At 34.0% G+C, this 13587-nt stretch overlaps 1 long non-coding RNA gene across 1 annotated transcript; it reads right to left on the bottom strand.

The window, feature by feature from the left end:
* Positions 1-8407: 8407 nt before the first annotated feature.
* Positions 8408-12238, bottom strand: LOC113338954. Its single transcript, XR_003354895.1, has 3 exons — positions 11759-12238; positions 9670-9738; positions 8408-8902 (listed from the first exon to the last, which is right to left on the bottom strand). It is a non-coding gene; the product is annotated as an uncharacterized LOC113338954 (long non-coding RNA).
* Positions 12239-13587: the final 1349 nt, after the last annotated feature.

The following is a 13587-nucleotide window of genomic DNA, read 5'->3' as shown; positions in this document are numbered from 1 at the left end:
AATCTGTCAAGTTCAAATTGTAATTTGAAGACTCATCACAACAAGGCAACATGCAATCTTATCCGACAATATGAACTTTCTGAAGAATGATTTTGTGTCAGGTATGTATTTCAGTCAGATACATATTAATGTCTTAATTAAGTAAGTATGACACAATACAATGTACTTTTAAGCAAGTAGTGTTCTGATTTCTCTTTTTCTTTTATCACATGCTTGAACGTGCAGCAGAATGTTATATCGATGATGTTGCCAGATTCCTTTTCCACAATTCTTTCCTCTAGCCCTTGTTCTATTCTACCGTTTTTCTTTTTGATTTTGTCAGTACCAACTGAATTTGGTTAATAAGTATTTCATTTACAGTACATACATTACAAGTGTACTGAAAATACTGTTTTTGTTGTTTCTTAGAACATCTTTTGGTTTTTGAAACATTATAAGTCTATCAAAATGTAGTTATTGTAGTTATTTTCGAATAATGAAATATGTTGTTAAGTCTATCAAAATTTCAGTATCTATCACCAGTAGTGAAGTATTTACATACTGAAATTACATGTCAGTATCGTAGTGTGGAACCATCTTCCACTAAGATTATTTAGAACATATCATAATTACAATTCCACAAAAACTTTTGTGGTTTCAATCAGGTTAGTACATATTAAAGAAAACAATCAGTACTTACTGATATGTAGTGGTTAGTTTAATTATGATATGTGGTTTTCCAGCTGATTCACCATCTTCACGGGGGTCGAGAGGGCAAAGCCCCCTCGTATCAACAACACAAAATCATGTTTAAGTAACACAATTGAAATATCACTACATTAAAGTTAAACCCAAATTCAAATTAAAAATCACTACATATTAGATATACCCAAAAAAAACATGTTTGGAAAAGCTATATGTTTTTGAACATTCTTGAACTCATTAAATTTAAATGGTAACCAAGAATAAAAAGAAAAGAAAATAGGTAAATAGTGATATGTACTGTCAGATTACTTTTAGCAAGTAAGACTATTTTTGTGTTATCTGCCAACTGATTTCTGGTGGAGATGCTTTCAGCAATTTGCATGCTAACGGGACCCTTTTGTTACGAATCTTCGCTTGCACTTCTTCATCATCTCCCAAAGGCACTCCCACATATTTTTTTTTTGACTTCATCTTCATAAAATGCATCACAAACAGTAGACAGTCTTACGACCCCCCTTGTTGAGGTGCTTCGCATTCATTCACTATTACATTCTTCATTGTTACTTTGTTCTTCTCCAGCAAGTACACGTTGATAGGTACGTACATGTAATCTGCCATTTTGCAGGCGTGTGGATAACAAATACCTCCCCATTCAGCCTTAGAAGAATTGTACTGGTTGAACACCATTTCTTCGCAGTCATACTCAAGTAGCGTCCAATGAAGATTGTGGTGGCACATTGGTACAAAAATCTTCTTGATACTTTCATCCATCGCCAATATTGGTTTGTAAACAGAATCATGTGCTTCTCCTTTGAGGTTATCCGAGAACTCGACATTGTACTGAAAACATGGATGTACTTGAAATAGTTTATATCTAATTTTGTTTTATGCAATATCGATATGTAGTGTACCTACCCCTACATACTTTTTTAATTTTTGAATATGTGTTGTAGTAAATATGCAGTGTAAGATAACAACTTACCCAAGCGGACGGATCCAGATGCAACACATGCAAGTATTTCCTGTATACTTCGTGCATCGGTTGCTCATTCTGAAATTTGGTGTTAAGCTTGTATTGTGCGTAGTTGAGAAGATCTTGTTCTAATAAATCGTTCTGCACCAAGTCATCAACTGTAGTTCCACTTACACAAAGACCACCTTCTCCCACTCTCCAAGCAATTGAGCTAGAAAATAAACGACGTAAAGATTAGTATTCTTTGTGTAACAGGACATACTGATATGTCTTTCTCAGTATTTTTTATACAAATATGTATGTATATCAAAAGTACATACACAAACTAATAGTACATATCAATATAAAAGTGTCAATTGAGAACTCACCTAAGATTTTTTGCATTATTGATGTATGTGGAAAGAGTACTCTTTTGTTCATCGTTCATGTCATTATAGAATGGTGATTTAGTCAGTTTCCGGAAATACTTGCGCAATTTAAGCTTTCTCTTTTTGTTTAGTGGTATTGCTTCTGCTGCTGCAGCATTCAGTCCTTTATATGATGGCGAGTACTTACTTCCACTCTCATATATATCATCTACCTTCTTTGCAGGATGGGAACGAGTAACAGGTCTGGTGGGTGTTGTTACCTGCTGCTTTTCGGGCTTTGTAGCGTGCTTTTTGTTCACTTTTACCATTTTTTGTTTCTGGCTTGGGATAAACTTTTCCTGCATTTTTAATCAACATAAAAAAATATGTAAATATCTATATTTCATAAAACATAGTTACATCACCTAATCATTTTTGAAAGCATGTAGTGGTATATGATTGTATGGTATAGTGATTTCTAGTGCTACCATACTGATATACATATCAGTATGTAGTGATTTGTAGTGTAATATTAACTACACAAAATGAGATTTTTAGTACATATCATTCACCTGTGATGGAACCTCCAAAACATCTTGCGAGGGGACATCCAAAACATCTTGTGATGAAACATCCAAAGGATCTTGTGATGCAACATCCAAATGACTTTTTGAACTGGTTATAGGTATGTATTCTTTTTGCTTACCTGTAACTTCACCTGCATCTTTCGGTTCAATGGGTTCTTGTTGCTCAGTTGTTTCTTGTGGAATTTGTAAAGGCGACAAATCTCTTCCAAACAGATTATCAAATTGTCCTCGTAAGTTAATACCAAAAAGACCATCGCTGTTATCTGGAAGGAGGTCTGCAAACTCTTCGACATAAACATCAATGCCAGAGTTTGCCATTTCTATAAAATCTGGCATAGACAGCTTTTCAATGTGTTCCAAACTCACCATCATAGTAAACAAAGGTACATCCAGCAAATGAAACTCTTCCGCCGCCAATCCGGCGTTATACTCTGGAAATATATTGTTACATATCAATATGTAATGGTAGATACCAATACATATTGATAAGTAACAGATAGATATTGATATGTAACAGATAGATAGTGGTATACAAGAATGTACTGTTACATATCAATATGTAATGGTAGATACCACTACATATTGATATGTAACAGATAGATATTGATATGCTACTTAGACTACGTACTGATATGCTACTTACCTGTGTGTTTTCTTTGCCCTTTTTCTCTTGTATCTCTTTGACTTTTTGCTCCAAATTAGATTTATCCCAATTTTTAACCTCAGAACGCGGAACTTCAACATCATGGAACTTCAATACTGAAGTTGTTGACAATTCAACCTCAGAGGTGTTGATCCTTCGGTGTTGACAAACCAACTTCAGGAATGTTGACATTAGCATCTATTTGATCTTCCGGAGAACCTTGTATTTCGTTCTCAACTATTTGGTCCACATTCAACTCTTCATTGGGGTTTCTTGGAGTAGGTGTACATCCCAAGCTAACATAATCTTCTTGGATGGCTTCTCTCTGCAAAGGGAAAGCTTTCCGGTAAATATCATGCGACATGAACTCAAGATTTGAAGCGTCAACCGGTTCGCCCTCTTGCTGCATTGTGTTGAATTCACTCCATTTGGCAGATATTGTATTCCTCAAATCATCGTATTTAATCTTCCAATCTTCTCCCCCCAATACCGAGTCCTCTTATTCCTTCTCTTCTTCCTCTTCTTCTTTCTCTTCTTCCGATTCGGAATTGTCATCTAAACAAAAAGCATCATCATTTGCTTCCTGTTGAATCCTTCTTGAAATACGATTAAGGATTTGTCTTTCTTCGTGTGTGATCTCGTCTTTGAAATCAACATGGAACTGGTACAAATCAAATAAATGTAAAAAAGCAACTACATATTAGATATTACCAAAAAAAAAAAACATGTCGTAGTTCTTTCTCTATTAGATACACAGGGAGAACTACATATTGATATGCTAATAACTACATATCAATATGTATCACCACAAATTTATATGCTAATATGTAGTAGCATATTGATATGCTAATAACTACTACATATTGATATGCTAATAACTACATATCAATATGTCGAATTACATGTACTTATCAATATATATTTTTATTATGACAAAATATGTACGGCAAGTTTACCTGATACTCAGAATGATCAATATACTTTGGGAACTCAGCACATATCTTTGTATGATTCTACCTAGCCACTCTTGGCACATACATTCCTGCAGGTTCTGTCACTATATCCTCGGGCGCCACCAAATGGGTATGCTCCGCAAACCATGGCTGCAAAATATTGAAATGCAGTATTAGATATACTATCAAAATGTAGAAAACACATAAAACAAAAACATTTTGAAGTAGAATAAACAAATAAATAGATTCTTACCAACAAATAAATAGCACAACCATTTGTGCGTTCTACGGATTCCACGTTTTCATTCAGCTCTTTCTCTAAATGAGAATGGATGATGTCAGGCCATGAAATATTCTTAGCCTTCTCAAGATCAAGAAAGAAATCAATATATTTTTCAGTCAAAGCGTTTGCATCACTTGTAGCGAAAAATAATGAAGTGCACATATACAGGTAGATAAGCCTAACAAGATCTTCGGCATCTTCCTCGTCTTCTTCAGAATCTTCATTTGATTGATCACCCACGCTTTGCAGAGACTCTTTATCAGACTTCTTCTTTTTCAGATTAATTGATGTTCGTTTAAGGATTTTCAAGATTGCCTTCACAATCATTGGCCTAGTCACTTTATCACCAGCTTTCATATCAGTAGGAAAAGTCCTTTTGAAAAATTATGTTTCACGCCATCCACTTTTTTTATTGACTTGTGTAAGCCTATAATCAAGATATTCCCTATTTGGAATTCTCGGCATCCCATAAATAAGTGTCATTTCTTCTGGTGTGGATACTAGCTCATTCTGTTGGCCATGCCTTTTAAAGACAAATCTAAGCTTGTTTGGATCTTGACCCCTAACGTAACAGCGTAACATTTTCGTCATTGCATCTTCAATCTTCAACCAATGTTCCAACTCAAATCTTGTGTACCAGAACATTAGGAACAGGTTACCGAATGATGCTTCAGAAATCATCTTCAGCTGCAACTCACTCAACTCAAGGTTTTCAGTGGACTTCGCAATAGCCTTCTTAGTGGTCCTAATAGTCTTCGCAAGCCCCCACAAGCCCCTGAAACCGCCACGGTATAAACTTCGTGGTTTTCCATCTCTTTTCTTACGCTTATTAGCACCTACACAATAACAAGAACCAAAAACTATTACAGTACATATCAATATGGTATATCAAATATGTGTTACATCATCAATATGTAGTTGTAATATCTACCAAGTCTTGAAACTACATATTATTAACAGTACATACGAGAATATAAGTATCTACCTCTACATATTTATATGTAATATGTTATGAGAGTATAAGTATTTACCTTTACATATTGATATGTAATATGTTATGAGAGTATAAGTATTTACCTCTATATATTGATATATAATAGTAGATACCACTACGTATTATTTTAACTACATATCGATTTGTAATAGTACGTATGGCATATGTATCTGCTTTGATACAGTAAAAATGTAAAAACACTTAATACCAAAAACAAGCACAACAATGCATCATTACTCATAAACATATGTTATTAAGGATACATATTATTCATACGCTTTGTTCTTATATGTAGTTGTACTACATACCTTCTACATTTGCTTTCCCCCCTTTTGCTTTTGGTGAAGGAGTAACAGCTCTCAAGGCAAGTGCTTTCTTCCCCTTCTCTTCCCCTACACCATATAAAATATGTAGTTAATGTATCTACCATGAACATGAAACAACTACATATCAAATACCACAACATAATGGTAATTTTATAACTACATACTGATAACTACATATGAACCACAATTTACAGGGGTCGAGGGGGCAGCGCCCCCTCGTTATTAAGAATTATCTTCACTTTTAACATTACAAACCTTGTTTCAGGAGCGCTTTTGCTTTCCCCCTTTTTGCTTTTCCCTTTCCTTTTGGAGAAGGAGTAGCAGCTCTCAGGACAAGTACTTTGTTCCCCTTTGCTGGTGGTGAAGGAGTAGCAGCCTTTGTCGCTGTTTTTCCTTTTGCTTTAGTAGTTGCCGCTGCTGTTTTTCTTTTGCTTTTTGCTTCAGGAGCAACATCTGCTTTCTTTCCTTTGGTTTTTGCTGTTTTTGTAAACCAAAAGTTTTGTACACATTACATATTACAGGCAGATAATAATATGTAACACACATATCAATTTGAGATGCTATCATTACATATCAATAAGTACAAATTGCAGACAACATATTGATATGTAGTACAGATATAAAACATATGAATCACACACTGCATGTCAATATGTTGTGTCAAATTACATACACAACAGATGAAAACATGTAAAACATATGACTCACAGAGATGTTGTGTTTCTATTGAACAAAAAACATATGAATCACACACTGCATGTCAATATGTTGTCTCAAATTACATATACAACATATGAAAACATGTATACCATACACTACATACAAATATGTAGTGATTCCATTGAGCATAGAAATCAAAAAGAAAAACGACAAGAACTTACCTGTTTTCTGATCGATATGTTTCTTCCTCTTTGTTGGTGAAGGAGTAACAACTTTACTCCTAATTCTTGTTATTGGTGAAGGAGTAACATCAGGGGGGGTTTCTTCGGGATTTGTTGTTGGTGAATCATCATCGTTTTTTCTTCTTCTTTTTGCTGGAGAAGGGTTTTTTTTCTGTAATTTCTTCTGTAATTGTCCTCTTAATTTTTCTATTCAATACCATTTTCATTCTTCAATTGAATGAAATGAAAATTAGGTCTGAAAATTAGATTTTCTATAACTGTTGTTGATAGATTTTCGATTTCAAATTTCGGTAATTGTTGTTGATGACCTTTATCGATTTCGTTTTCCTGTAACTGATTTCAAATTTCGGTAACTGAATTTAAAAGAAGAGAGAGAACTGAGAGAGAAGAAACTGAAAACTGAGAAGAAGAAAAATGAAAAAGGAACTGACATAATCCCGTATTATGGGTATAAAGGTAATTGCCGCTGTTTTTAAACATTTTTGGACCAGCGGATAATTTGTTTATCCCGCTGGACTACACAGTAATCCCGGGTCGGGTTTTTGGACTAAACATGAAGTTTCTCATGACATATTTCTGCCTTCGTTAGACTAGGGGGTCCGATGTTGATGTTGGGTCAGATTTAAAGACTTCTCGAAACTGGTCCGTTCGTTGTGACTCTTGTGGGGAAAAAATTGCCTCGAGCATTTTGTGATCTGGCAGTATCACAACTGGCCATTTGAGAATGTAAACAATATTTAATCAATTCATTTAATTAAACGAATGATGGATAATTTTTAGCAAGTCCAATGGTTGATTGTAATGTTAATAAATTAAAAATGTTGTAAACTTGTAATGCAAGAACGAAAAAATAAAATCTAATCCGGACGACTGAAGGGATTCCCTTCTGTACTGTCATTATGGGTCCCAAAAATACATTGCTTGTAATGCTTTTTTTTCCATTTTTAATTGGTTCAATTGATTGGGTATTGGTCGTTTTTTTCTCGAAATTGAGTCAACAATCGGAGAGTTATCGTCCCGGCTACTGTTAGGAGCGATGAAAACGAATGAAAGTCGACCCAATTGACGGCTAATACGGCATGAAAATGGTCAAAAGACCGTCACCTAAACTTTTAATTTTAATCTTGATCGTTGATTGCCAACAAAATTCAACCATCAGATCTAAAATTGTTACAAAATATGTTGCACAATTGTGATAATATAAGTGTCACACAAATATAACACTTATAAATGTTATACAATCACTGTTACAGATATTGTTGCAAAAGCTGTTACAATTGCGTCACAAAAAACAAGCCCCTTATTTTGGTCGTCCCAGCACTGCTGATAACTTATACCTGTCGATAACTAAACTTTACTAATTAATCGAAAAATAATAACTTTTATACTAAAAATCAGTCTGTTATAACATTGGTTTCGTGTATTTTATTTTTGTATACTAGTATAGCACGCATGCGCGATGCGTCGGCCCTTCCGTTTGTTTGTGTAATTTATTTTCCTGTATTAGTTAACGGTTATAGTCAATATCCGGTCAATGGTAAATCATATGAATTCTGAAAACATCTTAGTGATTTAGGAACAAGAAACAATCTTTCCCCAGTTGTTGATCAAAATTTCAATTCAAGTAAATCCTTATACTGTATATATACTGAGTTATCTCTTGTAAGCTCTCACCACTCTTCCTCCAAAAAAATATAACTGACACTTGGGTCCCATGGGAGTAAGAAACATCTATATTAAAGGAAAAAAACAACAATAAATTGAAATTACTCTCGTTTTAATGAATCAAAAATTTATACATAATTACATAGCCACTAAAAATTTAAACTGTTTCCCGGAAAATCTCCCTCATCCCCGCCACTAAACCCTTGTGTCTCATTATCATCGTCTTCGACGTCTGTCATAATCTCCAACACTCCACCATCACTAAAATCTCCATTATCATCTTAACAATTTACAGAACCAGAAACAATGTTTCCCCAATTTTGATCAAAATTTCAATTCAGGTAAATCCCTATATTTTATACCTCCCTCTATCTAGGGAATTGGCGATGCCCTTGCCTTTCCGTTCCAAGAAAAAATTAAACATCAAGGAAACTATAGACACACCTGCTCTTGTTTCTGATGGAAATCTTCAATAATTGCTTGTTTCTTCAACTGTAGATGCAAGTAGATACCTTGTGGAGATTTCTCTAGTAACCCCATTTGAACTGTCAACAGCAAATGTACACTTAGAAAGCCAGACACCAATCCCACAGTCAAAATAGATCCACAAAACAACAGCAGTTAGTCCTAGAACACTGAATACAACTGCATTAACGTAGCTGTGGGGTTCATTGGATTTCCGCAACCTGTATTTAGTATCTCATGCACTTTGTTGAACACAAAATTCAGCCTAAACACACTGCCACCAGTTGGTGAGAATCTGAAAGACCCTAATTATAAACCTTAGTTACCATATTTAACCACCAAAAATGAAAAGAAGACATTAACTACAATTAACCAAACAACAAACTAAAAATCTAAAAAGAAAATTAACTAAAACAATGGAAGTATAAGCTGTGCCTGACCTCTTCAAGCTGTCATTGAAGAAAGCAAAGGTAGAGATTGAACTATGGTGTCTAAAGTGAAAACTAAGATATGCTTCTTATTGGATATTGACAGGAGGTTTATAGAAAGGTCCAGAAAGTGAAAACAAAGACGAAATACAAATGTTAACAGTGAAAGAAAAGAATCTGAACACTAATACATTGACTTTACGTATATTTGGGTGTACTGAAAGGAAAGTATGCATCAACGTCAATTAGAAAAAACTCAAATTGCCATGAAAAGTTTCAATCATCGCAGACAAAAAAAGGAACCCAACCATGTGATTGATTTACAAATCACCTTTGGAACTACACCTAATATATTCATTAACACAAAGCATGCACCATTTCTGTGCTGAAGGAAAAAAATGAGAAGTATTGTTAAATACCTGAGCAGTTTCAAAATACCTATATAGAATCGAGCTGCAGAATAATGTTACCACCATAAGCCCCATGACCTGAAAGAGAAAACAGTCAGAACTGGTTAAAAGTATGATACGTAGTGAGTGCTGCTCAGAACCATAAACGAAGTAACCAATATCATGAAGTCACTCATATAAATTAACTAAGTCATAAAGAGGTTAAAAGGATATATACATCATTGCGCCTATCATTTAAGGTCTGCAAAATAAATCTAAGTGGCACCCCACTACTGATCTCAAGTGTGTTTATGACATTGAGCATGTTCATAAATTGATTCATTTCTTCGCTAAATTCAATTCAAAGAAAGCAATAATGAAACTCAAGTTTGCAACTTCTGCCTTCAGTTCATATATCAATTTAAACCGGTTCCTCATATCAGGATCTGAATTTAATATGCTATCTCATTGTACCTACTTCCTGGGTTCAACGCTCACCTCCATCCTTTTTGTAATTTTTGTATAGTTCAGATGCACTGCATTCTCTAATTATTACATTCAATTTTTGTTTTCCTCTTGAATCTGTTAAAAATATTTGTTGCTTCCTATCCATATTATCATGTTTCAATCCATATGGGGTGAAATAGATTGCAAAGAGCGTGCCTACGACCACAATTAGTGAAGGCTGTGTGCTAAAAGTTTTGGATGTAGTTCCTATGCACTGCATTCTCTACTTTCATATTAATGGGGATCATGGTCTCATGACTACAACTTCCTTTTTGTCTAATAATGGTAGTAGCGAAGATATCATAGTTACAATAAAAAAAATCGCAAACACTACAAAAATCAAAACCCATCTTCAAATATGTTCACTTTATTATAAACTGCAAACAAATTAACGAATCCTTATCTTTACATATAAAACTAATCAACTTCAATCTAGTTATTTACAGAGACAGATAAAATAAAGGGAAAACATATTGAATCAGCTGTTGTGCTGGAGATGAATCTATCTATCTATATTTGTTGTGATGATGCAGAGATAATAAATAAAAAATGGTAAAAGAAGAAGAAGAAACAGCAGAGAGGCGGCTCTGGAAAAATAAACCAAAGCCCCTTCAACCCTTTGAGTTTCAAGCGACTTGGGAGGAGAACTGAAAACAACAATACTTCTCTAGTGTAATCTATATATTATATAGGACTTTCTTCAAAGGAAATCTTATCTATAATGTGTTCTTATTCCGTTTCCTCCATAAAGTGGAACTAATCAGATTACTTTTAGTTGAATGAACAATGGCTAGTGGAAACAGTACCAAATTCAAAACTATAAAAGAAAGATAAGCATTAATGGGTCACTGGCTAGTCCAAATAGATTTTTAATTACAATATGAAGGTAAGAAGTCAAAACCTTGTGAAGGTAGCTAACTAAGATAGTTCTTCGATTTTGCTTTCACAGGAAGCTCAATTTTTTTTAATTTTTTTTTGAAGCTTAAGGAAGTTCAATTTATGTATGTTCTGTTATGGACCTGAAACTAAAAGCCAACATCACGAAAACAAAGTACATGCATGGATGGCGATCTTAGCATAGTTTCAAAACGACGATTATATTCTAAGATCGAAAACAGGCATTTTGTTGTCATTGTTAACAAACTTAGGATTCAAACAGTAAACAGGGGTATATTCTTACCTAAATTGTGTTGCTACTGCTACTGTTATTTTAGGCATTTATGCAAATAACCAATTCAAAAATTGGATCAATGTCACTACTGTTGTTCATATTGTAACCCAGAAACCCAATTCAAACATTTGTTCCATTCAAACATCAAGACTATAAAATGAAGCTGGGAAAGTAACAGGTGAAAGAAAAGGATGAATTGAAATTATACTATCAAAAGCAATCTTGAGTTAAAAATTGGCTCTTCAAGTAACCCTAGAATTTGAAACTACACAATCAAAAGAAATTTTCAGCAACAAATTGGCCCTAAACTAACCCTGGAATTTGAAATTAAACAATCAAAAAAAAAAATCAGCCACAAATTGTCCCTAAACTAACCCTAGAATTTGAAATTAAACAATCAAAAAAAAAATCAGCCACAATTAGATCAAGGCTGACACTTACTTGGGAAGTCTCTTCGAAGTTTCGTCGTTTTTTCTTGTTCATCTGCTACCACCTTTGTCATGGATGATATGCGAGAGGGGAAAAAAAAATCTTCGTTTTGATTTATTTTTGTTTCAGTGATACGTTAAGTTAATCAAGGAGAACGAAGAAGAGGGATGTTTTCATAGATTTTTTTTTTCCCAATTTCATGGTTAATCGAGGAGAACGAAGAAGATTCTTTCATGGATGAACTACCCTATTTCTGACCGAAGAAGAAGAATTTTTTCTTATCTTAGATACGAAAGAAAAAAAAAGATGAAAAAAATGGAAAGGAAAAAACAAAAGCTAAAATGGGGACGGCGGGATTCGAACTCTGAATCATCGTGTCTACGTTTACAGGTCTATCCTCGTTACATTTCCTTTTTTACGTAATTTTTAAAAAAATATATATAAAAATTCGGAGTGGTATTTTTGAGTTGTTTATATAAAGCAGGAAGAAGAAAGAAAGAAAGAAAGACTAGTAGAGATGAGAAAGAGAGATATTTGAGATGACTTATATTTCTGCCTTGGTTAGACTAGGGGGTCCGATGTTGGATCAGATTTAAGGACTTGTTTCGAAAGTGGTCCGTTTGTTGGGACCCTTGTGGAAAAAAGATTGCCTCGAGCATTTTGTGATCCGGCAGTATCACAACTGGCCGTTTGAGAATATAAACAATATTTAATCTATTCATTAAATTAAACAAATGCTTGTTATTTATTGATGATGGAAAAATTGTACTGATAACATATACCGGTCGATAACTAACCTGGCTGAATTGGAACCTATGCCATTTAATTGAGGCTTACGGATTTCCTCATCCAGCCAATAGAAAATGATAAGGAGTGTCTAAAGATTGTAAAAATACTAAATTAATTCTTAAAAAAACCTTAATTATTATAACACAAATACAGATACTAAATTATAACTTAATTAACAAATCCTAATCAATCAAAACTCATTTTATTTATCAATTTCCATCAAAATTAAAACTAAATCCTAATCAATCACAAACAATAATTAAAATCTAATTTTTTTTGTTAAATAAAAAGAAAAACCCCAAAACAGACAATTCAAGTGGTTGAGTTAAATCCCTTTAAACCATTCCATCTAAGAGATACTTTACAATGATTTAGCTCTAAATCTTTAAAACTCACTCATCAAGTTTTCTGATAACCCGCCTAGAATCGGTTTATATGTTCACCATAGTAATCCGACTCTACCGTTAATCGGTTATTATTCTGGGTTGATGTGATGAACATCAACTACAATCGGGTTACATTAGTACACAAATTAACCGATTTTGGCTTCTTGTTCGGATCATTTTGGACAGATGTACTCCGATTGTGTAGTTCAAAATCTCTGTATACCAACAGTCGGACTACGTTATCGTCAGTGTAAACCGAATATGAAAAAACGACATCAAACTACCTCCAGAATCAGACTTTATAAACCTTTTAGAAGTCCGATTCTGTTACAACTTTCATGAGTCCAAGTTACCGAAAAAAATAAAACCAGTTTCATTTATTAAGCTTGGTTCAAGTTTGCAAAATATACAATATAAGAAAGCGACAAAATATAAGCATTCGATAGATCAAGTTTTCAACATAAGAAAAATACTCATTCCAACAAATGGAGACCATCGAATTGATCCAGCTTGCAATTCCTCCCATCACCTCATGTTGGCATCGTATTTTTTTAGCCACTCCTTGGTGACCTCAGCGACCTTGTTAAACTTATCAATCGGTGGTAATGGACAATCATCACGTACTCTAAGACCGATATAATGTATGTTGTTATGGTTGAATAAAAC

Source organism: Papaver somniferum, unplaced genomic scaffold, assembly GCF_003573695.1.
Source record: "Papaver somniferum cultivar HN1 unplaced genomic scaffold, ASM357369v1 unplaced-scaffold_19, whole genome shotgun sequence".
Classification (NCBI taxonomy): domain Eukaryota; kingdom Viridiplantae; phylum Streptophyta; class Magnoliopsida; order Ranunculales; family Papaveraceae; genus Papaver; species Papaver somniferum.
This window is presented reverse-complemented; position numbering and strand designations above follow the sequence as displayed.